Source organism: Aulonocara sp. 'chitande type north' Nkhata Bay, linkage group LG1 (genome assembly GCF_057382095.1).
Source record: "Aulonocara sp. 'chitande type north' Nkhata Bay isolate Kocher_YH1m ecotype deep benthic linkage group LG1, A_spYH_male_GT1.1, whole genome shotgun sequence".
Lineage (NCBI taxonomy): Eukaryota > Metazoa > Chordata > Actinopteri > Cichliformes > Cichlidae > Aulonocara > Aulonocara sp. 'chitande type north' Nkhata Bay.
In genome coordinates this window covers 35318330-35344840 of record NC_141344.1, presented here as the reverse complement: position 1 = coordinate 35344840, position 26511 = coordinate 35318330, and the positions used below count along the sequence as shown (strand labels likewise).

The following is a 26511-nucleotide window of genomic DNA, read 5'->3' as shown; positions in this document are numbered from 1 at the left end:
CAAGACAGTGCGTTTCTCACTGTTACATGCATTTGAATGGGGAACTCGCCTGAGACAAAGTATAGGTTTTCATTATGTGAATAATTTTAAAATCTTAGCTCAAACGGCTGCAAAACCTGTTTTCCCAGCACGGGGACCTTGAGTTCTATAAGATAAAGCCATAAACATGTGTATCCGACTCTTCTATCAAAAGTTACAGCTATTTATATGAAGTTGTACAAAAACGCTTTCTTTCGCCAAGACAGTGCGTTTCTCACTGTTACATGCATTTGAATGGGGAACTCGACCGAAACAAAGTATAGGTTTTCATTATGTGTATAACTTGGAAATCTTAGCTCAAACAGCTACAAAACCTGTTTTCCCAGCACGGGGACCTTGAGTTCTATAAGATAAAGCCATAAACATGTTTGTCTGAGTCTTCTATCAAAAGTTACAGCGATTTATATGAAGTTGTACAAAAACGCTTTCTTTCGCCAAGACAGTGCGTTTCTCACTGTTACATGCATTTGAATGGGGAACTCGACCGAAACAAAGTATAGGTTTTCATTATGTGTATAACTTGGAAATCTTAGCTCAAACAGCTGCAAAACCTGTTTTCCCAGCACGGGGACCTTGAGTTCTATAAGATAAAGCCATAAACATGTTTGTCTGAGTCTTCTATCAAAAGTTACAGCGATTTATATGAAGTTGTACAAAAACGCTTTCTTTCGCCAAGACAGTGCGTTTCTCACTGTTACATGCATTTGAATGGGGAACTCGACCGAAACAAAGTATAGGTTTTCATTATGTGTATAACTTGGAAATCTTAGCTCAAACAGCTGCAAAACCTGTTTTCCCAGCAAGGGGACCTTGAGTTCTATAAGATAAAGCCATAAACATGTTTGTCTGAGTCTTCTATCAAAAGTTACAGCGATTTATATGAAGTTGTACAAAAACGCTTTCTTTCGCCAAGACAGTGCGTTTCTCACTGTTACATGCATTTGAATGGGGAACTCGACCGAAACAAAGTATAGGTTTTCATTATGTGTATAACTTGGAAATCTTAGCTCAAACAGCTGCAAAACCTGTTTTCCCAGCACGGGGACCTTGAGTTCTATAAGATAAAGCCATAAACATGTGTATCCGACTCTTCTATCAAAAGTTACAGCTATTTATATGAAGTTGTACAAAAACGCTTTCTTTCGCCAAGACAGTGCGTTTCTCACTGTTACATGCATTTGAATGGGGAACTCGACCGAAACAAAGTATAGGTTTTCATTATGTGTATAACTTGGAAATCTTAGCTCAAACAGCTACAAAACCTGTTTTCCCAGCACGGGGACCTTGAGTTCTATAAGATAAAGCCATAAACATGTGTATCCGAGTCTTCTATCAAAAGTTACAGCTATTTATATGAAGTTGTACAAAAACGCTTTCTTTCGCCAAGACAGTGCGTTTCTCACTGTTACATGCATTTGAATGGGGAACTCGACCGAAACAAAGTATAGGTTTTCATTATGTGTATAACTTGGAAATCTTAGCTCAAACAGCTGCAAAACCTGTTTTCCCAGCACGGGGATCTTGAGTTCTATAAGATAAAGCCATAAACATGTGTATCCGAGTCTTCTATCAAAAGTTACAGCTATTTATATGAAGTTGTACAAAAACGCTTTCTTTCGCCAAGACAGTGCGTTTCTCACTGTTACATGCATTTGAATGGGGAACTCGACCGAAACAAAGTATAGGTTTTCATTATGTGTATAACTTGGAAATCTTAGCTCAAACAGCTGCAAAACCTGTTTTCCCAGCACGGGGACCTTGAGTTCTATAAGATAAAGCCATAAACATGTTTGTCTGAGTCTTCTATCAAAAGTTAGAGCTATTTATATGAAGTTGTACAAAAACGCTTTCTTTCGCCAAGACAGTGCGTTTCTCACTGTTACATGCATTTGAATGGGGAACTCGCCTGAAACAAAGTATAGGTTTTCATTATGTGAATAATTTTAAAATTTTAGCTCAAACGGCTGCAAAACCTGTTTGCCCAGCACGGGGATATTGAGTTCTATAAGATAAAGCCATAAACATGTGTATCCGAGTCTTCTATCAAAAGTTACAGCTATTTATATGAAGTTGTACAAAAACGCTTTATTTCGCCAAGACAGTGCGTTTCTCACTGTTACATGCATTTGAATGGGGAACTCGCCTGAAAGAAAGTATAGGTTTTCATTATGTGAATAATTTTAAAATTTTAGCTCAAACGGCTGCAAAACCTGTTTGCCCAGCACGGGGATATTGAGTTCTATAAGATAAAGCCATAAACATGTGTTTCTGAGTCTTCTATCAAAAGTTACAGCTATTTATATGAAGTTGTACAAAAACGCTTTCTTTCGCCAAGACAGTGCGTTTCTCACTGTTACATGCATTTGAATGGGGAACTCGACCGAAACAAAGTATAAGTTTTCATTATGTGAATAACTTGGAAATCTTAGCTCAAACAGCTGCAAAACCTGTTTTCCCAGCACGGGGACCTTGAGTTCTATAAGATAAAGCCATAAACGTGTATCCGAGTCTTCTATCAAAAGTTACAGCTATTTATATGAAGTTGTACAAAAACGCTTTCTTTCGCCAAGACAGTGCGTTTCTCACTGTTACATGCATTTGAATGGGGAACTCGACCGAAACAAAGTATAGGTTTTCATTATGTGTATAACTTGGAAATCTTAGCTCAAACAGCTGCAAAACCTGTTTTCCCAGCACGGGGACCTTGAGTTCTATAAGATAAAGCCATAAACATGTTTGTCTGAGTCTTCTATCAAAAGTTACAGCGATTTATATGAAGTTGTTCAAAAACGCTTTCTTTCGCCAAGACAGTGCGTTTCTCACTGTTACATGCATTTGAATGGGGAACTCGACCGAAACAAAGTATAAGTTTTCATTATGTGAATAACTTGGAAATCTTAGCTCAAACAGCTGCAAAACCTGTTTTCCCAGCACGGGGACCTTGAGTTCTATAAGATAAAGCCATAAACGTGTATCCGAGTCTTCTATCAAAAGTTACAGCTATTTATATGAAGTTGTACAAAAACGCTTTCTTTCGCCAAGACAGTGCGTTTCTCACTGTTACATGCATTTGAATGGGGAACTCGACCGAAACAAAGTATAGGTTTTCATTATGTGTATAACTTGGAAATCTTAGCTCAAACAGCTGCAAAACCTGTTTTCCCAGCACGGGGACCTTGAGTTCTATAAGATAAAGCCATAAACATGTTTGTCTGAGTCTTCTATCAAAAGTTACAGCGATTTATATGAAGTTGTTCAAAAACGCTTTCTTTCGCCAAGACAGTGCGTTTCTCACTGTTACATGCATTTGAATGGGGAACTCGACCGAAACAAAGTATAGGTTTTCATTATGTGTATAACTTGGAAATCTTAGCTCAAACAGCTGCAAAACCTGTTTTCCCAGCACGGGGACCTTGAGTTCTATAAGATAAATCCATAAACATGTGTATCCGAGTCTTCTATCAAAAGTTACAGCTATTTATATGAAGTTGTACAAAAACGCTTTCTTTCGCCAAGACAGTGCGTTTCTCACTGTTACATGCATTTGAATGGGGAACTCGACCGAAACAAAGTATAGGTTTTCATTATGTGTATAACTTGGAAATCTTAGCTCAAACAGCTGCAAAACCTGTTTTCCCAGCAAGGGGACCTTGAGTTCTATAAGATAAAGCCATAAACATGTGTATCCGAGTCTTCTATCAAAAGTTACAGCTATTTATATGAAGTTGTACAAAAACGCTTTCTTTCGCCAAGACAGTGCGTTTCTCACTGTTACATGCATTTGAATGGGGAACTCGACCGAAACAAAGTATAGGTTTTCATTATGTGTATAACTTGGAAATCTTAGCTCAAACAGCTGCAAAACCTGTTTTCCCAGCACGGGGACCTTGAGTTCTATAAGATAAAGCCATAAACATGTGTATCCGAGTCTTCTATCAAAAGTTACAGCTATTTATATGAAGTTGTACAAAAACGCTTTCTTTCGCCAAGACAGTGCGTTTCTCACTGTTACATGCATTTGAATGGGGAACTCGACCGAAACAAAGTATAGGTTTTCATTATGTGTATAACTTGGAAATCTTAGCTCAAACAGCTGCAAAACCTGTTTTCCCAGCACGGGGACCTTGAGTTCTATAAGATAAAGCCATAAACATGTGTATCCGAGTCTTCTATCAAAAGTTACAGCTATTTATATGAAGTTGTACAAAAACGCTTTCTTTCGCCAAGACAGTGCGTTTCTCACTGTTACATGCATTTGAATGGGGAACTCGACCGAAACAAAGTATAGGTTTTCATTATGTGTATAACTTGGAAATCTTAGCTCAAACAGCTGCAAAACCTGTTTTCCCAGCACGGGGACCTTGAGTTCTATAAGATAAAGCCATAAACATGTTTGTCTGAGTCTTCTATCAAAAGTTACAGCTATTTATATGAAGTTGTACAAAAACGCTTTCTTTCGCCAAGACAGTGCGTTTCTCACTGTTACATGCATTTGAATGGGAAACTCGCCTGAGACAAAGTATAGGTTTTCATTATGTGAATAATTTTAAAATCTTAGCTCAAACGGCTGCAAAACCTGTTTTCCCAGCACGGGGACCTTGAGTTCTATAAGATAAAGCCATAAACATGTTTGTCTGAGTCTTCTATCAAAAGTTACAGCTATTTATATGAAGTTGTTCAAAAACGCTTTATTTCGCCAAGACAATGCGTTTCTCACTGTTACATGCATTTGAATGGGGAACTCGACCGAAACAAAGTATAGGTTTTCATTATGTGTATAACTTGGAAATCTTAGCTCAAACAGCTACAAAACCTGTTTTCCCAGCACGGGGATCTTGAGTTCTATAAGATAAAGCCATAAACATGTTTGTCCGAGTCTTCTATCAAAAGTTACAGCTATTTATATGAAGTTGTACAAAAACGCTTTCTTTCGCCAAGACAGTGCGTTTCTCACTGTTACATGCATTTGAATGGGGAACTCGACCGAAACAAAGTATAGGTTTTCATTATGGGTATAACTTGGAAATCTTAGCTCAAACAGCTGCAAAACCTGTTTTCCCAGCACGGGGATCTTGAGTTCTATAAGATAAAGCCATAAACATGTGTATCCGAGTCTTCTATCAAAAGTTACAGCTATTTATATGAAGTTGTACAAAAACGCTTTCTTTCGCCAAGACAGTGCGTTTCTCACTGTTACATGCATTTGAATGGGGAACTCGACCGAAACAAAGTATAGGTTTTCATTATGTGTATAACTTGGAAATCTTAGCTCAAACAGCTGCAAAACCTGTTTTCCCAGCACGGGGACCTTGAGTTCTATAAGATAAAGCCATAAACATGTTTGTCTGAGTCTTCTATCAAAAGTTAGAGCTATTTATATGAAGTTGTACAAAAACGCTTTCTTTCGCCAAGACAGTGCGTTTCTCACTGTTACATGCATTTGAATGGGGAACTCGCCTGAAACAAAGTATAGGTTTTCATTATGTGAATAATTTTAAAATTTTAGCTCAAACGGCTGCAAAACCTGTTTGCCCAGCACGGGGATATTGAGTTCTATAAGATAAAGCCATAAACATGTGTATCCGAGTCTTCTATCAAAAGTTACAGCTATTTATATGAAGTTGTACAAAAACGCTTTATTTCGCCAAGACAGTGCGTTTCTCACTGTTACATGCATTTGAATGGGGAACTCGCCTGAAAGAAAGTATAGGTTTTCATTATGTGAATAATTTTAAAATTTTAGCTCAAACGGCTGCAAAACCTGTTTGCCCAGCACGGGGATATTGAGTTCTATAAGATAAAGCCATAAACATGTGTTTCTGAGTCTTCTATCAAAAGTTACAGCTATTTATATGAAGTTGTACAAAAACGCTTTCTTTCGCCAAGACAGTGCGTTTCTCACTGTTACATGCATTTGAATGGGGAACTCGACCGAAACAAAGTATAAGTTTTCATTATGTGAATAACTTGGAAATCTTAGCTCAAACAGCTGCAAAACCTGTTTTCCCAGCACGGGGACCTTGAGTTCTATAAGATAAAGCCATAAACGTGTATCCGAGTCTTCTATCAAAAGTTACAGCTATTTATATGAAGTTGTACAAAAACGCTTTCTTTCGCCAAGACAGTGCGTTTCTCACTGTTACATGCATTTGAATGGGGAACTCGACCGAAACAAAGTATAGGTTTTCATTATGTGTATAACTTGGAAATCTTAGCTCAAACAGCTGCAAAACCTGTTTTCCCAGCACGGGGACCTTGAGTTCTATAAGATAAAGCCATAAACATGTTTGTCTGAGTCTTCTATCAAAAGTTACAGCGATTTATATGAAGTTGTTCAAAAACGCTTTCTTTCGCCAAGACAGTGCGTTTCTCACTGTTACATGCATTTGAATGGGGAACTCGACCGAAACAAAGTATAAGTTTTCATTATGTGAATAACTTGGAAATCTTAGCTCAAACAGCTGCAAAACCTGTTTTCCCAGCACGGGGACCTTGAGTTCTATAAGATAAAGCCATAAACGTGTATCCGAGTCTTCTATCAAAAGTTACAGCTATTTATATGAAGTTGTACAAAAACGCTTTCTTTCGCCAAGACAGTGCGTTTCTCACTGTTACATGCATTTGAATGGGGAACTCGACCGAAACAAAGTATAGGTTTTCATTATGTGTATAACTTGGAAATCTTAGCTCAAACAGCTGCAAAACCTGTTTTCCCAGCACGGGGACCTTGAGTTCTATAAGATAAAGCCATAAACATGTTTGTCTGAGTCTTCTATCAAAAGTTACAGCGATTTATATGAAGTTGTTCAAAAACGCTTTCTTTCGCCAAGACAGTGCGTTTCTCACTGTTACATGCATTTGAATGGGGAACTCGACCGAAACAAAGTATAGGTTTTCATTATGTGTATAACTTGGAAATCTTAGCTCAAACAGCTGCAAAACCTGTTTTCCCAGCACGGGGACCTTGAGTTCTATAAGATAAATCCATAAACATGTGTATCCGAGTCTTCTATCAAAAGTTACAGCTATTTATATGAAGTTGTACAAAAACGCTTTCTTTCGCCAAGACAGTGCGTTTCTCACTGTTACATGCATTTGAATGGGGAACTCGACCGAAACAAAGTATAGGTTTTCATTATGTGTATAACTTGGAAATCTTAGCTCAAACAGCTGCAAAACCTGTTTTCCCAGCAAGGGGACCTTGAGTTCTATAAGATAAAGCCATAAACATGTGTATCCGAGTCTTCTATCAAAAGTTACAGCTATTTATATGAAGTTGTACAAAAACGCTTTCTTTCGCCAAGACAGTGCGTTTCTCACTGTTACATGCATTTGAATGGGGAACTCGACCGAAACAAAGTATAGGTTTTCATTATGTGTATAACTTGGAAATCTTAGCTCAAACAGCTGCAAAACCTGTTTTCCCAGCACGGGGACCTTGAGTTCTATAAGATAAAGCCATAAACATGTGTATCCGAGTCTTCTATCAAAAGTTACAGCTATTTATATGAAGTTGTACAAAAACGCTTTCTTTCGCCAAGACAGTGCGTTTCTCACTGTTACATGCATTTGAATGGGGAACTCGACCGAAACAAAGTATAGGTTTTCATTTTGTGTATAACTTGGAAATCTTAGCTCAAACAGCTGCAAAACCTGTTTTCCCAGCACGGGGACCTTGAGTTCTATAAGATAAAGCCATAAACATGTGTATCCGAGTCTTCTATCAAAAGTTACAGCTATTTATATGAAGTTGTACAAAAACGCTTTCTTTCGCCAAGACAGTGCGTTTCTCACTGTTACATGCATTTGAATGGGGAACTCGACCGAAACAAAGTATAGGTTTTCATTATGTGTATAACTTGGAAATCTTAGCTCAAACAGCTGCAAAACCTGTTTTCCCAGCACGGGGACCTTGAGTTCTATAAGATAAAGCCATAAACATGTTTGTCTGAGTCTTCTATCAAAAGTTACAGCTATTTATATGAAGTTGTACAAAAACGCTTTCTTTCGCCAAGACAGTGCGTTTCTCACTGTTACATGCATTTGAATGGGAAACTCGCCTGAGACAAAGTATAGGTTTTCATTATGTGAATAATTTTAAAATCTTAGCTCAAACGGCTGCAAAACCTGTTTTCCCAGCACGGGGACCTTGAGTTCTATAAGATAAAGCCATAAACATGTTTGTCTGAGTCTTCTATCAAAAGTTACAGCTATTTATATGAAGTTGTTCAAAAACGCTTTATTTCGCCAAGACAATGCGTTTCTCACTGTTACATGCATTTGAATGGGAAACTCGCCTGAGACAAAGTATAGGTTTTCATTATGTGAATAATTTTAAAATCTTAGCTCAAACGGCTGCAAAACCTGTTTTCCCAGCACGGGGACCTTGAGTTCTATAAGATAAAGCCATAAACATGTGTATCCGACTCTTCTATCAAAAGTTACAGCTATTTATATGAAGTTGTACAAAAACGCTTTCTTTCGCCAAGACAGTGCGTTTCTCACTGTTACATGCATTTGAATGGGGAACTCGACCGAAACAAAGTATAGGTTTTCATTATGTGTATAACTTGGAAATCTTAGCTCAAACAGCTACAAAACCTGTTTTCCCAGCACGGGGATCTTGAGTTCTATAAGATAAAGCCATAAACATGTTTGTCTGAGTCTTCTATCAAAAGTTACAGCTATTTATATGAAGTTGTACAAAAACGCTTTCTTTCGCCAAGACAGTGCGTTTCTCACTGTTACATGCATTTGAATGGGGAACTCGACCGAAACAAAGTATAAGTTTTCATTATGTGAATAACTTGGAAATCTTAGCTCAAACAGCTACAAAACCTGTTTTCCCAGCACGGGGACCTTGAGTTCTATAAGATAAAGCCATAAACATGTGTATCCGAGTCTTCTATCAAAAGTTACAGCTATTTATATGAAGTTGTACAAAAACGCTTTCTTTCGCCAAGACAGTGCGTTTCTCACTGTTACATGCATTTGAATGGGGAACTCGACCGAAACAAAGTATAGGTTTTCATTATGTGTATAACTTGGAAATCTTAGCTCAAACAGCTGCAAAACCTGTTTTCCCAGCACGGGGACCTTGAGTTCTATAAGATAAAGCCATAAACATGTGTATCCGAGTCTTCTATCAAAAGTTACAGCTATTTATATGAAGTTGTACAAAAACGCTTTCTTTCGCCAAGACAGTGCGTTTCTCACTGTTACATGCATTTGAATGGGGAACTCGACCGAAACAAAGTATAGGTTTTCATTATGTGTATAACTTGGAAATCTTAGCTCAAACAGCTGCAAAACCTGTTTTCCCAGCACGGGGACCTTGAGTTCTATAAGATAAAGCCATAAACATGTTTGTCTGAGTCTTCTATCAAAAGTTACAGCTATTTATATGAAGTTGTACAAAAACGCTTTCTTTCGCCAAGACAGTGCGTTTCTCACTGTTACATGCATTTGAATGGGAAACTCGCCTGAGACAAAGTATAGGTTTTCATTATGTGAATAATTTTAAAATCTTAGCTCAAACGGCTGCAAAACCTGTTTTCCCAGCACGGGGACCTTGAGTTCTATAAGATAAAGCCATAAACATGTTTGTCTGAGTCTTCTATCAAAAGTTACAGCTATTTATATGAAGTTGTACAAAAACGCTTTATTTCGCCAAGACAATGCGTTTCTCACTGTTACATGCATTTGAATGGGGAACTCGACCGAAACAAAGTTTAGGTTTTCATTATGTGTATAACTTGGAAATCTTAGCTCAAACAGCTACAAAACCTGTTTTCCCAGCACGGGGATCTTGAGTTCTATAAGATAAAGCCATAAACATGTTTGTCTGAGTCTTCTATCAAAAGTTACAGCTATTTATATGAAGTTGTACAAAAACGCTTTCTTTCGCCAAGACAGTGCGTTTCTCACTGTTACATGCATTTGAATGGGGAACTCGACCGAAACAAAGTATAAGTTTTCATTATGTGAATAACTTGGAAATCTTAGCTCAAACAGCTGCAAAACCTGTTTGCCCAGCACGGGAACCTTGAGTTCTATAAGATAAAGCCATAAACATGTTTGTCTGAGTCTTCTATCAAAAGTTACAGCTATTTATATGAAGTTGTACAAAAACGCTTTCTTTCGCCAAGACAGTGCGTTTCTCACTGTTACATGCATTTGAATGGGGAACTCGACCGAAACAAAGTATAGGTTTTCATTATGTGAATAACTTGGAAATCTTAGCTCAAACAGCTACAAAACCTGTTTTCCCAGCACGGGGACCTTGAGTTCTATAAGATAAAGCCATAAACATGTGTATCCGAGTCTTCTATCAAAAGTTACAGCTATTTATATGAAGTTGTACAAAAACGCTTTCTTTCGCCAAGACAGTGCGTTTCTCACTGTTACATGCATTTGAATGGGGAACTCGACCGAAACAAAGTATAGGTTTTCATTATGTGAATAACTTGGAAATCTTAGCTCAAACAGCTGCAAAACCTGTTTTCCCAGCACGGGGACCTTGAGTTCTATAAGATAAAGCCATAAACATGTTTGTCTGAGTCTTCTATCAAAAGTTACAGCTATTTATATGAAGTTGTACAAAAACGCTTTCTTTCGCCAAGACAGTGCGTTTCTCACTGTTACATGCATTTGAATGGGGAACTCGCCTGAAACAAAGTATAGGTTTTCATTATGTGAATAATTTTAAAATTTTAGCTCAAACGGCTGCAAAACCTGTTTGCCCAGCACGGGGATATTGAGTTCTATAAGATAAAGCCATAAACATGTGTATCCGAGTCTTCTATCAAAAGTTACAGCTATTTATATGAAGTTGTACAAAAACGCTTTATTTCGCCAAGACAATGCGTTTCTCACTGTTACATGCATTTGAATGGGGAACTCGCCTGAAAGAAAGTATAGGTTTTCATTATGTGAATAATTTTAAAATTTTAGCTCAAACGGCTGCAAAACCTGTTTGCCCAGCACGGGGATATTGAGTTCTATAAGATAAAGCCATAAACATGTGTTTCTGAGTCCTCTATCAAAAGTTACAGCGATTTATATGAAGTTGTTCAAAAACGCTTTATTTCGCCAAGACAGTGTGTTTCTCACTGTTACATGCATTTGAATGGGGAACTCGCCTGAAACAAAGTATAGGTTTTCATTATGTGAATAATTTTAAAATTTTAGCTCAAACAGCTGCAAATCCTGTTTTCCCAGCACGGGGACCTTGAGTTCTATAAGATAAAGCCATAAACATGTTTGTCTGAGTCTTCTATCAAAAGTTACAGCTATTTATATGAAGTTGTACAAAAACGCTTTCTTTCGCCAAGACAGTGCGTTTCTCACTGTTGCATGCATTTGAATGGGGAACTCGACCGAAACAAAGTATAGGTTTTCATTATGTGTATAACTTGGAAATCTTAGCTCAAACAGCTGCAAATCCTGTTTTCCCAGCACGGGGACCTTGAGTTCTATAAGATAAAGCCATAAACATGTTTGTCTGAGTCTTCTATCAAAAGTTACAGCTATTTATATGAAGTTGTACAAAAACGCTTTCTTTCGCCAAGACAGTGCGTTTCTCACTGTTACATGCATTTGAATGGGGAACTCGACCGAAACAAAGTATAGGTTTTCATTATGTGTATAACTTGGAAATCTTAGCTCAAACAGCTGCAAAACCTGTTTTCCCAGCACGGGGACCTTGAGTTCTATAAGATAAAGCCATAAACATGTGTTTCTGAGTCCTCTATCAAAAGTTACAGCGATTTATATGAAGTTGTTCAAAAACGCTTTATTTCGCCAAGACAGTGTGTTTCTCACTGTTACATGCATTTGAATGGGGAACTCGCCTGAAACAAAGTATAGGTTTTCATTATGTGAATAATTTTAAAATTTTAGCTCAAACAGCTGCAAATCCTGTTTTCCCAGCACGGGGACCTTGAGTTCTATAAGATAAAGCCATAAACATGTTTGTCTGAGTCTTCTATCAAAAGTTACAGCTATTTATATGAAGTTGTACAAAAACGCTTTCTTTCGCCAAGACAGTGCGTTTCTCACTGTTGCATGCATTTGAATGGGGAACTCGACCGAAACAAAGTATAGGTTTTCATTATGTGTATAACTTGGAAATCTTAGCTCAAACAGCTGCAAATCCTGTTTTCCCAGCACGGGGACCTTGAGTTCTATAAGATAAAGCCATAAACATGTTTGTCTGAGTCTTCTATCAAAAGTTACAGCTATTTATATGAAGTTGTACAAAAACGCTTTCTTTCGCCAAGACAGTGCGTTTCTCACTGTTACATGCATTTGAATGGGGAACTCGACCGAAACAAAGTATAGGTTTTCATTATGTGTATAACTTGGAAATCTTAGCTCAAACAGCTGCAAAACCTGTTTTCCCAGCACGGGGACCTTGAGTTCTATAAGATAAAGCCATAAACATGTGTATCCGAGTCTTCTATCAAAAGTTACAGCTATTTATATGAAGTTGTACAAAAACGCTTTCTTTCGCCAAGACAGTGCGTTTCTCACTGTTACATGCATTTGAATGGGGAACTCGACCGAAACAAAGTATAAGTTTTCATTATGTGAATAACTTGGAAATCTTAGCTCATACAGCTGCAAAACCTGTTTTCCCAGCACGGGGACCTTGAGTTCTATAAGATAAAGCCATAAACATGTGTATCCGAGTCTTATATCAAAAGTTACAGCTATTTATATGAAGTTGTACAAAAACGCTTTCTTTCGCCAAGACAGTGCGTTTCTCACTGTTACATGCATTTGAATGGGGAACTCGACCGAAACAAAGTATAGGTTTTCATTATGTGTATAACTTGGAAATCTTAGCTCATACAGCTGCAAAACCTGTTTTCCCAGCACGGGGACCTTGAGTTCTATAAGATAAATGTTTGTCTGAGTCTTCTATCAAAAGTTACAGCTATTTATATGAAGTTGTACAAAAACGCTTTCTTTCGCCAAGACAGTGCGTTTCTCACTGTTGCATGCATTTGAATGCAGTTCTTGCACGAAACAAAGTATAGGTTTTCATTATGTGAATAACTCGAAAATCTTAGCTCAAACCTGTTTGCTCAACACAGGGATACTGAATATTATAAGATAAAGCCATAACTACGTAAATCTGAATCTTCTATCAAAAGTTACAGCTAACTTCATGAAGTTGTACAAAAAGGCTTTATTTTGCAAAGATAGTGCGTTTCTGACTATTACATGCGAGACATGTGTCTCTTTACTGTGTTTAAGACACTTTACAGGTCCCTCCCCTAATGAAGAGTAGTGAGCAGCTGATTGGACCATGGAACAGGTGACCACGTTCAAAAAGCCGCTCTGACAGCTCCAGAGGGGAGAGAGGGAGAGAGTGTGTGCAACGAGCGAGTAGCCTGACAGCCGTCGCGGTCCTGACCATGGTTTTCCTAGCCTGTGCTTATCTTGTGTATTTGTGTGAGGGTGAATTGTAAAAGCCGCTCCTAGTGCATTAGCTGAGAGCTTAGGCACTCGTGGGCTGAAGCGGAAGGGGTGAGCTGCCTTTTCTTTTGGAATAGTTTTCTCCTGTTTTCTTGGTCAGGGAGCGAGGGTTAGCTCTGTCATTTGTTTGTTCTTTTTCTTTCCTAGGGTTTAGTTAGTCTTTTCTGGTGGGTCTTAGTTGGTTTTGTTTATTATTTTGGCCTGGGCTCACCTTGGAGCTATGCTTCTTGTCCTTAAATAAAATCACCTTTTTTTACTCACAACTGGTTTGGATGTTTGGCTTGGGAACCAGGGCGGGGATTTGTATCTCTCTCCTCCAACCTTATGTGCGTCCCTACACGCCTAGATTAGGGGCGTAACATAAATGGAGTTCTCACACGAAACAAAGTATAGCTTTTTATTTTGTGAATAACTTAAAAATCTTAGCTCGCATAGCTTTAAACTGTTTGCTCAACGGGGATATTGAATTCTATAAGATAAAGCCATAAATACGTATATCTGAGTTTCCTATCAAAAGTTACAGCTGTCTTCATGAAGTTGTAAACCCTTTATTTCGCCGAGACAGTGCGTTTCTGACTTTTACATGCATTTGAATGGAGTTCTCGCACGAAACAAAGTATAGGCTTTCATTTTCATTTTTTTCAATAACTGGAAGCTCTTGGCTCAAACAGCTGCAAAACCTGTTTCCCCAGCACGGAGATGCTGAATTGTATAAGGCAAAGCCATAAACATGTTTTTCTGAGCCTTCTATCAAAAGTTGCAGGTAACTTCATGAAGCTGTACAAAAACACTTTATTTCGCCGAGACCGTGCGTTTCTGACTATTACATGCATTTGAATGGAGTTCTCGCACGAAACAAAGTATAGGTTTTCATCTTGTGAATAACTTGAAAATCTTAGCTCACATAGCTTTAAAACTGTTTGCTCAACACGGGGATATTGAATTCGATAAGATAAAGCCATAAATACGCATATCTGAGTCTCCTATCAAAAGTTAGAGCTGTCTTCATGAAGTTGTAAACGCTTTATTTCGCCAAGACAGTGCGTTTCTGACTATTACATGCATTTGAATGGAGTTGTCGCACGAAACAAAGTATAGGTATTCATTTTGTGAATAACTTGAAAATCTTAGATCAAACAGCTGAAAAACCTGTTTGCTCAACACGGGGATATCGAACTTTATAAGATAAAGCCATAAATATGTTTATATGCGTCTTCTATCAAAAGTTACAGCCGTCTTGAATGAAAGCATTATAGCAGCTTACCTCAATCATGTGGTAGAACAGACACATGGGCCACCTACGTGTCCTTCTACGGCAGGAGTAGTTGCCACAAACCTGCAAAACAAAAAGAAATGATCAGGTGACATGAACAGATTTATACAGCCATAAGCAAGAGATTCTTCCTGCCTGTGGGCGTCAAACTGGACCCCCCCCCCCCCCCCCCTCCTTACTGTAACTATCAAAACTATCATAGTCTAAAACTATCATCTCATATCAAAACTATTATAATCACATTATCTGACTTTATCAGTTATAACAATGAGAAACGGTAAACAATTTGGCAAATAAATTACTTATAATTGTGCTTACCTGGTCCAAATGATCCACAGTCCCTTTGCATTTGTTATAATCCAGGATGATGTGGGGCTTTCTCTTCCCAGAGTCCTGGACTTGTAGCTCACGGTGCCTGGTGCTCAATAAGACAACCTTTTTTCTTTGCTTGGGGATGTAGGAAACCACAGCCTTGCCCCCCCCTGTAGCGACCTGGACGGGAGAGACGATCATCGAATCTTACTGCCCGATTAATTTGCTCAAATCTTTTTTTTTTTTGACATGGTAGCATGAAACAGAAGAGCCCTGTCTCCCCATTTCACAGGCTTGTTGTCGTTTCATGTTGAGACCTGTACAGGCCAGCCAGCATCACAAGCCCCATGTAAGCCTGCAACTCCTCATCTATGTCCTTCCAGTCTTTTACTGACCTGTTGCCCCTGCAGGTTGGTGAAATGCAGGATTAGCTGCATAATGTCCTCTGCAAAAAAAAGATGGAAAGTGCTCACAGGGCTGCTGATCCTATACGAATTGCATAATGGGTTGGTCCTGGGGTTAAAATGGGGGGAGGAAAAAATGGCAGGACCTCTTCGTGTGTGGGTTGCCACATGATTTCTCCATTTTTAGATCTCCACTGGCCATCCTCCAGTCTTGTCTCTTCCTCCTGCTCTTCTTCCTCCTTCTCCTTCTCCTCCTCCGCACATGAGCTGCAAAGCTCCTCGGTGCCTGGCAAAAATTCTTCTTCGCTGTCAGAAGTATCTCCACTGCTTGTGGAGAGTGCAAAACTGCAGCAACAGCCTCCTCTAAACTGAGTGCACGCTTCATTGTGTCTGTGCAGAAATGACCACTCAGACCAGGCTGCAAAGTATTCTCATAGACTTCAAAGGTGCACCTGAATAAACATGCTATACCATACATCCAATAAGAGAGAGGAGGCACACTCTTGATCAAGAAAAAACATAAGCGCACGCCTTTGATCTCTCCCCCCCCCTCTCTCTCTCTTTCTCTCTCTCTCTCTCTCTCTCTCTCTCTCTCTCTCTCACACACACACACATGCACATGCACATACATACACAATACCATTTTATGGTGGTTAGCTGTTTTATTGTCATGCATTTTACAAGGTAAGATAACTATGTCCTGCATTCAAAACCACTGAAAATGTCTATGGTGGTGCTGTGCCTAATATTGTGCTGGTGTATGCTGGGTAATCGCACAGCTAGCGACTGGGTGACTTTATTCACCCGCTTCGGCTGTTATCAGTCCATATCCCCTAGATATGGACCATCTCCTGCTAGATTGTTCAGAAGGTTGTTATCATCCATCCAGATGGAGGATCACTAACAGGAGCGTGGGAAGACTCCAGAATCCACTCTGGCTGCAATCCGGTGGATACAGCAGTGTGTACAGGTAAGACCGTTTAAACAGACAGCATTTATAGAATGACTATTAAAAGTCAGACCAGCGAGTGTCAATAATGTTAATGTGGTTATGTTAGTAATACACCGAGTGCTAATATAACAGCTTTAAGATGCATTTGTAGATGTTATTACGTGTTTTACCGTCTTTATGGTGCTAGCTTAAAGTTACGGTGTAAACGTTAGCTTATATTGGAATAAAGCTGTTACTGTTTAAACGATGTTAGCACAGAAATATTAGCTTCTGTCATGACTGACGAAGTTACTAGTTAATAAAGTTTCCAGTAAAGTGTTTAATCGCAGCCACAGACTGACAGCAAATATCTCGATTAGCTTCAGTGCATCTGTAATAAATATGTGCAAGTTTCAGTGCTTCGTTTAAACTGTATGATACTTATACTGACCCAGGGTCAGTGTAAAATACAATCCTAGCTGTGTGAACAAAGCCTGGCTCCTTTAATCCTGCATGAAAAACCTCAGGATGCAGGCTATTATTACTCTTTCCTGCTGGCACACCTGTCACACCTGAGAGTCAGCTAGAAACTTACAGTGACGTGGACATCATGCAAAGACTGCCAGACTCTGACTCAAGTTAACACTAAACTTTAAACGGTACCTCTGTGTCTCTGTGTGCTGAACATTTAGGATTTAGTCAGGCTGCATCTGTGTTAGTCCTCTGACAGACTGGTGACCTGTCCAGGTGTGCTCTACTTATGACTACTGGGACAGGCTCTAGCTCCTGTAATAGAAATTTTATGTTATTCTCATTTAAGTGCTTATGCATATGCTTAGTTGTGACACTGTTATAGACTGTTCAATGAAAGTTTCTAAAACTAGATGAACTTACTTCAGCAGTTTGAGAAAACAACTCCCTTTACAGGTGCTGATAACGTCAAGGGCACAAAACAGCATAACCATTGATCCGTTAGGTTTCATAGCGAGACACGTGAAGTGGCAGAGCTGACATGACTGAACTGTGATGTTTGATGTGTGTTTGCTCTCCTGTGCACAGTAATAAATAGCATGATCACAGCTCTTTCTGTGTTGCAGACTTTATTTAAAAAATTCCATGACATCTACTATAACTGAACCAACCTGGTGCTCTTCATTTATGGAGGCTGTTGAGTCTGAATGTTGGATGTTGTGTATCTCGTGTTCTCTGGGCTTTGTTGTCCTCAGTCTTTTTGCAGGATCAGAAAACAAAACCGGGAGGCGCGTAAATGTTTCTTCTCCATGATTTTTCTTCAAATGTTTCTTCTGGATGATGATATGACCGTGACACGGGATGCCACCTTTGGTCTTGTGACGAAGCAAAGCTCAGGAAGAAGTGTGATTAAATGGTACCCACATGTTGAGAAGGATGTACAGGGCACCTGCAGCCAAATCCAAGCTTCAGCTTAGTTGTAGTTGCAGAATGCTATAGGACTGAGACATCTAAGGCATCAAATGTTTGATTAAACGGATGAAAAAGAGAAGTTTTTTCCCTATAATTATCACTTCTTAAAATCTGTAGCAACTTCAAGTCTGTCAGCATGCTGAGCATGCTCAGAATGTGACAATATATTTTTGTTCAATATTTAATTTCTTTCAGTTGCAATTGTTAAATGAAAAAATATATATTCTTATAATTTAGCAAATGAATTTATCAAAAAAAAAAAAGATACATATATCTGTATTAGTTTTAGTAAATTAATTTGACACCTGTATTGAAAATACCATATTGTATTCATACAGAATCAGTATGGTATCATTGTTTGTCTGTTCACTGATTGTTGAAGCTAAGAGCTACTTTGATCTGTTTAGATCTAAAGTATCCAAAGTTGAGTTCTAATGTTTCTTCACCCCTGTGTGTGTGATATGTGATTTCCTACATGCTGGCAGAGCAGAGCAGCAGTTTGTGCTCACAGATGGTGACGGTGTGGAGAGACGGTGGTATTTCCTCAGAAGAACCAGCAGAGTCACAAAGGACACCAGTCCATCTCACCACCTTGACTTGCTGACTGATGTTCGTCTGCACTGCACAGAGGAAATCAACTGACCGAGGTTTGTCCAGTGACGTGTTATGAAATGTATATTTGTTTTATGCTTACAGATATGTTTTTCTTGACAGAGGCTCTGCAGAGGTTAGACAAAGCAGAGAAAACATGTGCTTTACATTTTACTGTGATTTATTGAGATATTTGTTGCCTGATGTTCAGCAGGAATGGAGAAATAGAATCAAAGGGAGATGTTTTTCCTGTTTTTGTAATGATGTAAGTAAATCTTCAATATTATTTATTTGCTTGGTTATATTAGGAGCGTTTCTGAGTGAGGGGGAGAGGAGTCATCATCCAGGTAAAGTGACGTGGATCAGTGGATACACTTGTCTCCCCTTTAAAGGAGACGATCCAAGTCATCCTTAAATGTTAGCGCTTTCAAATACACAAACATTTTTAAAGGACAAAAATGAACATCCAACTTTGACTGTAATACAAAATAAATCTTTGCATGTGTGTTTTCAAACTCTCAGATGGGCAGTATATCAGTCTTGGACTGTCTAACCTGCCGGAGCAGCACTGAATGACCACCGCACGAGCATGTTCCTGCAACATTCAGCATCTGATCCTTCATCTGTGTGCTTCTGCTTTTGGTAAGTAGAGTTACCCAACTCCAGTAACTCTAAACACATGCCATCCATTTCTAACGGCCTGGTTACTTCCTGTCAGTCACTTTAGAAACCATGTGGTCACCTGACCTAACACTGTTTCTTCTTCTTCCCCTTAATGTTGAAGTGTCAAATGTCAAACAGCTGGAGAGGAAACTACACCAGTGTACTGGGATGTTTCAGCAACACGTGCCAGATGCTGTTCCTTCATGGTGACATCACCAGAGACAGTCCCGCCCACCTCAGGACCCATTGATTATGATGATCTGATCCATCAAACCCCCAGCAGGTGAACTTTATTCATGACATAACACCGCAACAATGTAAAAAATTAAACAGCAACAGTCTAAATGTAAAGTGCATTCTAAAGTCCTCTTCAATAAATTGTATGCAAAGAGTCATTCAGGTCACTACAGAACCCAGAGTCTTCATCATTAAATCTCTGGTTGCTTCATTTTTTCTATCCTATATCAGATATTTTAAAGGTTAGCTTAGGTAAAGTTCCATTCTCATGGTGAGGCAAAGTGCTTTATGTGTGTGTGTGTGCGCGTGTCATGAACGGCTATAAAAGGCCTATAATTAAAGAACAAAGCGGGGTTTGAGTTCGAGTTGCGGCAGACTGTCACTACTTGTAAATGGAACGCAGCCTTCCTACGGCGGACAGCTAATAACAGGAATCGGACGCGGTCCAGCCAAGTCCACAGCAACCACCATAGCAACCGCCTAGCATGACCTTAAAAACATATTCTGTCTTCATAACTATCAAAATCGTGAAATGATTTGCAAAGTGTGAAAGTGTTACAGCTGCAGAGAGCTATGGCGGTATCTATGGAAGCTGTTTACATAGCTAATAATATACGATGTAACCATGGAGACAGTCAGTCACTTGAGCTAGCGGTGCATGTTTACTACAGTGAATAAGGTGATTGAGTGCACAGCGTCCACACTCTGCAGGGGGTAAAGACATTACTTCAATATTGTTTTATATTGATATATATTAGCCTTCTGTTGACCATCACCTCAGGTTCACCATTACAGTTTCAGATTACAGATGCACACTGTCTAAACACATTCAAAAACTCATGTCTCAGAAATAAGCACAGCTGTTCATGTTTGTCATTAGAGTTTTATTTGTAAGAAAATTATGAACTTCATATTGTGCATTAAATAAAAGAACATTTCACAACTCTGAGTCAACAGAAACAGGTAACAGAAATGTCTCTAATGTGTACAGTGTAGTGTAAGCATTAAAAGATCATAAAGGAAAAACTAACATTTATGTGAAACTAATTGTAATAAAAAATGAGCAGGTGCTTTATAGATTTAAAAGAAAGAATCTGAAAACAACACTTTTTTGGTCTAAGTGATCAAAGTAGAAAACAGAACTGATGTTCAAGAACAAACCGTAGCTGCACTAATATTACACATCTCGATCGTTGTACTGAACAGACATTGTTGCTTTTAAAACCACATGCAGTGTGTGACCATGACTGTTCACTGAGACCATGAACGCCACTTCGCTGAAGCATTCTTCTTCTTCTTCTTGCCATTAAATTGGAAGCAGAAGCAGCACGAGCTGATTTGATCTACTGAAAGGAAAAAGCAGAACATCTGAGTTGAAACCAGTCAGCTGAAATCATTAAGACAGGAACAAATTCAATGCAGTGTCTCAAGTGGCTTAGCCTGTTACAACTGTTGATACAAGCTAAATACGGTTAACACACAGTGTCAGGGAGCTCCAGTGTGGGAACTAGTGGCTTTAGGTTTGTAGTCATTTAACTTTCATCCATTCATTCATTTAATTCAGGAGGAAGAAATGCCAGGTTGGTGCAGGCTGGTTACATGCATTTGGTCCCATGCTGTCTTTAATTAAATGACTTGGTTCATTTTATGGCTGGGCTTTATGTGGGGTTATATCATGTTATTTGGGCAGGAGTACCTGTCCCCTGTTAGACTTAGAAAGTTTCTCCATAAGTAGAGTTTCTAACTCTTCTAGCACATCTGTGGCTGACAGCTTTTTGGTGGCTCTTTTTACCCCACACTGGTTGTGAGTGTGTAAATAGCCCCACTAGTTATTTTGGGTTGCAGTTAACTAGGGAGGAAGGGGTGGGTATGCCATGATTAGGTGAATAACAATTATATGTGATACATAAATTTCACAATGCATGCATATATCTCTATCAATTAAACCTGGCCTGAGGGCTGCCATTTTTTACATTCAGTTATTTCTCTTAGAAATGTTGGAACTAAATAATGAATGTGTTACAGTTAAAGTGAAACACTGGTCAGTGTAAATGGCTCATTGGGACACAGAAACCTTTAAATTAAACCTGATATCTAGTGTCAAACAATATCAAAGCTGTAAAAGATGTTTACATTCAGAATTTATAAAACTATGATTGTAAATAAATTCAAACAAGTGAGCTTTTCTCTTTGTGCTGAATATCAACACTGTGGTTTCTTAGACTGTAAGCTTTACTTTAGTGCAACCAGTTGCAGAAGCTGCCACTCCAAATGTCTTTTGATAACAAGAAAAAAATACCTTTTCAGTACACGGCCTGAAGTTCTTCTCCGACATCTTCTGCAATCGGCTTTGTCTGCTGGTTTGAAGACAATAAACCACAAAAAAGATGATTTAGTCACTTTGTCTGCGTCATGCAGCTCGAATGTGTCGTGTAACAATGTTGAATAGCCGTCGTTATCCCTCTGCTTTGAGCCTTTTATCAAAAGTTACAGCTAACTTCATGAAGTTGTACAAAAAGGCTTCATTTCGCCGAGACAGTGCGTTTCTGACTATTACATGCATTTGAATGGAGTTCTTGCACGAAACAAAGTATAAGTTTTCATTATGTGAATAACTTGTATTTTACACTGACCCTGGGTCAGTATCAACTTCATGAAGACAGCTGTAACTTTTGATAGAGGACTCACACACACACATATTTATGGCTTTGCCTTATAGAATTCAGCATCTCCGTGCTGAGGAAATAGGTTTTGCAGCTGTTTGAGCTAAGATTTTCAAGTTATTCACAAATTGAAAACCTATACTTTGTGTCGGTCGAGTTCTCCATTCAAATACATGTAATAGCGAGAAACGCACTAACGTGGTGAAATAAAGCGTTTTTCCATAAACTTCATAAAGACAGCTGTAAATTTTGAGAGAAGACTCACACACACATTGGGGGGATATTGAAGTCTATAAGATAAAGCCATGAATATCTTTGTCTGAGTCTTCTATCAAAAGTTACAGCAAGCTCTATGAAGTTGATGAGAAACGCTTTACTTCGCCAAGACAGTGCGTTTCTCACTGTTACATGCATTTGAATTTAGTTCTTGCCCGACACAAAGTATAGGTTTTAATTTGTGAATAACTTGAAAATCTTAGCTCAAACAGCTGCAAAACCTATTTCCTGAGCACTGAGATGCTGAATTCTATAAGGCAAAGCCATAAATATGTGTGTGTGATTCTTCTATCAACAGTTACAGCTGTCTTCTTGAAGTTGATACTGACCCAGGGTCAGTGTAAAATACAATCCTAGCTGTGTGAACAAAGCTTGGCTCCTTTAATCCTGCATGACAAACCTCAGGATGCAGGTTATTATTACTCTTTCCTGCTGGCACACCTGAGAGTCAGCTAGAAACTTACAGTGACGTGGACATCATGCAAAGACTGCCAGACTCTGTAATACTGTGAATGATCAGTGACTCAAGTTAACACTAAACTTTAAACAGTACCTCTGTGTCTCTGTGTGCTGAACATTTAGGATTGAGTCTGCATTGACTTTATTTATTGAGACTTTAATGTGCTAAAAGCAGGTTGAAGACAGCTCAGAAACATTTGAAGATTAAAATTTAGCATTATGGCTGCTGGTGGTTTGTAAAGCCTATACTCAGCTGTAGTTTTTGTTACTAATTTATGTTTGTTGTTGTTTAACACAGATTTCAGAAGAGCAAATATGCTTAATAGTTTAACTAGATTTCATTTGTCAGTGTGGGACTGCTGAGTCACCTGAAGAACTCATTTCATTCATTCTCCACATGATGTTCATATACAGAAATGTTTCACAGGAACTGGTTCCTCCCAAACTGTGAACTAGTGTGTTTCCATAGATTATCTCTGTATGAATGTACTTTTAAATGAAGGCAAGTGTTTGTCCTTTTTTGTTCCTCAGTTACAGTACGTGATATCTTGATATCAGGCGGTCAACACTGGGGGAAGACAAGAAGCAGACGTACTTCCAAGAGGGAGCTGCAGTGAGGACACAGCCAGGTCACTGAGGTCAGAGGTCAGAATCTGAAACAGCTCAGGTTTATATTTTAGGGGTTATAAAAAATCAAAATGTATTTATGAAGAAACCTTTAAATAATAGTCATAATTATGATTATTATAAGAAATATCAAACATTTAAGTGGATTTTCTGTTACACATATTGTATTAGCCCTGCAATAAACTGGCAGCCTGTCTTTGTCCTGTATCAGCTGGGATAGGCTTCATCCTCCCGCAACCCTGAATTGGATACATTGTATTCCAATTATGTAATCTGATCATTTACAAACTCAAGGTATCTAATCAAAATGTAAGTAATAATTATAAAATGGGAAAGCAGAAATAAGTGTGACATAAATGTAAATGTGTTAGCTGACATAGAGGACAGCTACATGTAGTCTGAAAAACCTTTGTTGTCAAGTTTGCAGGTATATCAGCACGAGACATTCTTACATAGAAGAGTCTGTTAAAGTCTAACTCAGCGAAGCATTATTGGTCCCGTCTGTTTGGATAAATATAGTAAGTTGATGTTTGTCCATTTATTGACACATTTTCTTAAGTGCTTATCCAGTTCAGGATCACAGTGGAGCTGCAGCTGGATATGTTCATTAAATAAACCTTACAAAAGTTAACAATAAACCTGCATCCATGTACGTTGTTGTCCACAGGATAAGAAAATCAAACTGGAACACTGTGGAACATGTTAATAAATGTTTGTGTGTTTATGCCTGTGTCTTTCACAGGAGGCGCTGGAAGGTTTCCCTAATAGTTCCTGGTGAATCAAAGCAGAACCATAAAGGTTGCTGGATTGCATGATGGCCTTACCCCTGAGCAGTCATCCTGTTAAAGGAGGAACCAGTTAGAAACTGTTTTCAAAGTAGCTGAGCAGATTTCATCTCAAGTAAGCGATTAACTGTTTGTTCATCTGTTCTGCCACTTAAAGAGCATTTAAGGACGTCTTTTGAGTGTCCAGCTGAATTAATTCTACTGGCTCTCATGGTCATTTGTTATTATAGACATATTTTTCATGTTCATCCAGCTATTTAGTAAATTCTATCTATTTAGTAATATCCGTCAGCTATAAAATGTAATATAAATATAAAAAATATCTAAATATCTCCTGCACTTTATATTTTAATGATGTAAGTCTGTTATCGTGTTACATTAGCATTCCTCACATATCAATGAGATGCTGTACAGTACAATCCTACTGACGCAGCAGAGGGATAACGACGGCTATTCAACATTGTTACACGACACATTCGAGCTGCATGACGCAGACAAAGTGACTAAATCATCTTTTTTATGGTTTATTGTCTTCAAACCAGCAGACAAAGCCGATTGCAGAAGATTTCGGAGAAGAACTTCAGGCCATGTACTGAAAAGGTATTTTTTTCTTGTTATCAAAAGACATTTGGAGTGGCAGCTTCTGCAACTGGTTGCACTAAAGTAAAGCTTACAGTCTAAGAAACCACAGTGTTGATATTCAGCACAAAGAGAAAAGCTCACTTGTTTGAATTTATTTACAATCATAGTTTTATAAATTCTGAATGTAAACATCTTTTACAGCTTTGATATTGTTTGACACTAGATATCAGGTTTAATTTAAAGGTTTCTGTGTCCCAATGAGCCATTTACACTGACCAGTGTTTCACTTTAACTGTAACACATTCATTATTTAGTTCCAACATTTCTAAGAGAAATAACTGAATGTAAAAAATGGCAGCCCTCAGGCCAGGTTTAATTGATAGAGATATATGCATGCATTGTGAAATTTATGTATCACATATAATTGTTATTCACCTAATCATGGCATACCCACCCCTTCCTCCCTAGTTAACTGCAACCCAAAATAACTAGTGGGGCTATTTACACACTCACAACCAGTGTGGGGTAAAAAGAGCCACCAAAAAGCTGTCAGCCACAGATGTGCTAGAAGAGTTAGAAACTCTACTTATGGAGAAACTTTCTAAGTCTAACAGGGGACAGGTACTCCTGCCCAAATAACATGATATAACCCCACATACAGCCCAGCCATAAAATGAACCAAGTCATTTAATTAAAGACAGCATGGGACCAAATGCATGTAACCAGCCTGCACCAACCTGGCATTTCTTCCTCCTGAATTAAATGAATAAATGGATGAAAGTTAAATGACTACAAACCTAAAGCCACTAGTTCCCACACTGGAGCTCCCTGACACTGTGTGTTAACCGTATTTAGCTTGTATCAACAGTTGTAACAGGCTAAGCCACTTGAGACACTGCATTGAATTTGTTCCTGTCTTAATGATTTCAGCTGACTGGTTTCAACTCAGATGTTCTGCTTTTTCCTTTCAGTAGATCAAATCAGCTCGTGCTGCTTCTGCTTCCAATTTAATGGCAAGAAGAAGAAGAAGAATGCTTCAGCGAAGTGGCGTTCATGGTCTCAGTGAACAGTCATGGTCACACACTGCATGTGGTTTTAAAAGCAACAATGTCTGTTCAGTACAACGATCGAGATGTGTAATATTAGTGCAGCTACGGTTTGTTCTTGAACATCAGTTCTGTTTTCTACTTTGATCACTTAGACCAAAAAAGTGTTGTTTTCAGATTCTTTCTTTTAAATCTATAAAGCACCTGCTCATTTTTTATTACAATTAGTTTCACATAAATGTTAGTTTTTCCTTTATGATCTTTTAATGCTTACACTACACTGTACACATTAGAGACATTTCTGTTACCTGTTTCTGTTGACTCAGAGTTGTGAAATGTTCTTTTATTTAATGCACAATATGAAGTTCATAATTTTCTTACAAATAAAACTCTAATGACAAACATGAACAGCTGTGCTTATTTCTGAGACATGAGTTTTTGAATGTGTTTAGACAGTGTGCATCTGTAATCTGAAACTGTAATGGTGAACCTGAGGTGATGGTCAACAGAAGGCTAATATATATCAATATAAAACAATATTGAAGTAATGTCTTTACCCCCTGCAGAGTGTGGACGCTGTGCACTCAATCACCTTATTCACTGTAGTAAACATGCACCGCTAGCTCAAGTGACTGACTGTCTCCATGGTTACATCGTATATTATTAGCTATGTAAACAGCTTCCATAGATACCGC

General features: G+C 38.5%; 1 long non-coding RNA gene across 9 annotated transcripts; it reads left to right on the top strand.

Annotated features, from left to right (window-relative positions):
• The first annotated feature begins 16234 nt into the window (after nucleotides 1–16234).
• Nucleotides 16235–26306, top strand: LOC147339442 (uncharacterized). Of its 9 annotated transcripts, none has more exons than XR_015129463.1 (9): nucleotides 16235–16483; nucleotides 17671–18534; nucleotides 18787–18895; nucleotides 19001–19120; nucleotides 19263–19424; nucleotides 23308–23421; nucleotides 24146–24303; nucleotides 24731–24788; nucleotides 25742–26306. It is a non-coding gene; the product is annotated as an uncharacterized LOC147339442 (long non-coding RNA). The 9 variants fall into 9 exon arrangements; XR_015129493.1 differs by lacking the exon at nucleotides 16235–16483 and having other exon boundaries at nucleotides 16494–17831; nucleotides 18378–18534; nucleotides 25742–26285; XR_015129457.1 differs by lacking the exon at nucleotides 16235–16483 and having other exon boundaries at nucleotides 16494–17831; nucleotides 18373–18534; nucleotides 25742–26280.
• The last annotated feature ends 205 nt before the right edge of the window (nucleotides 26307–26511 follow it).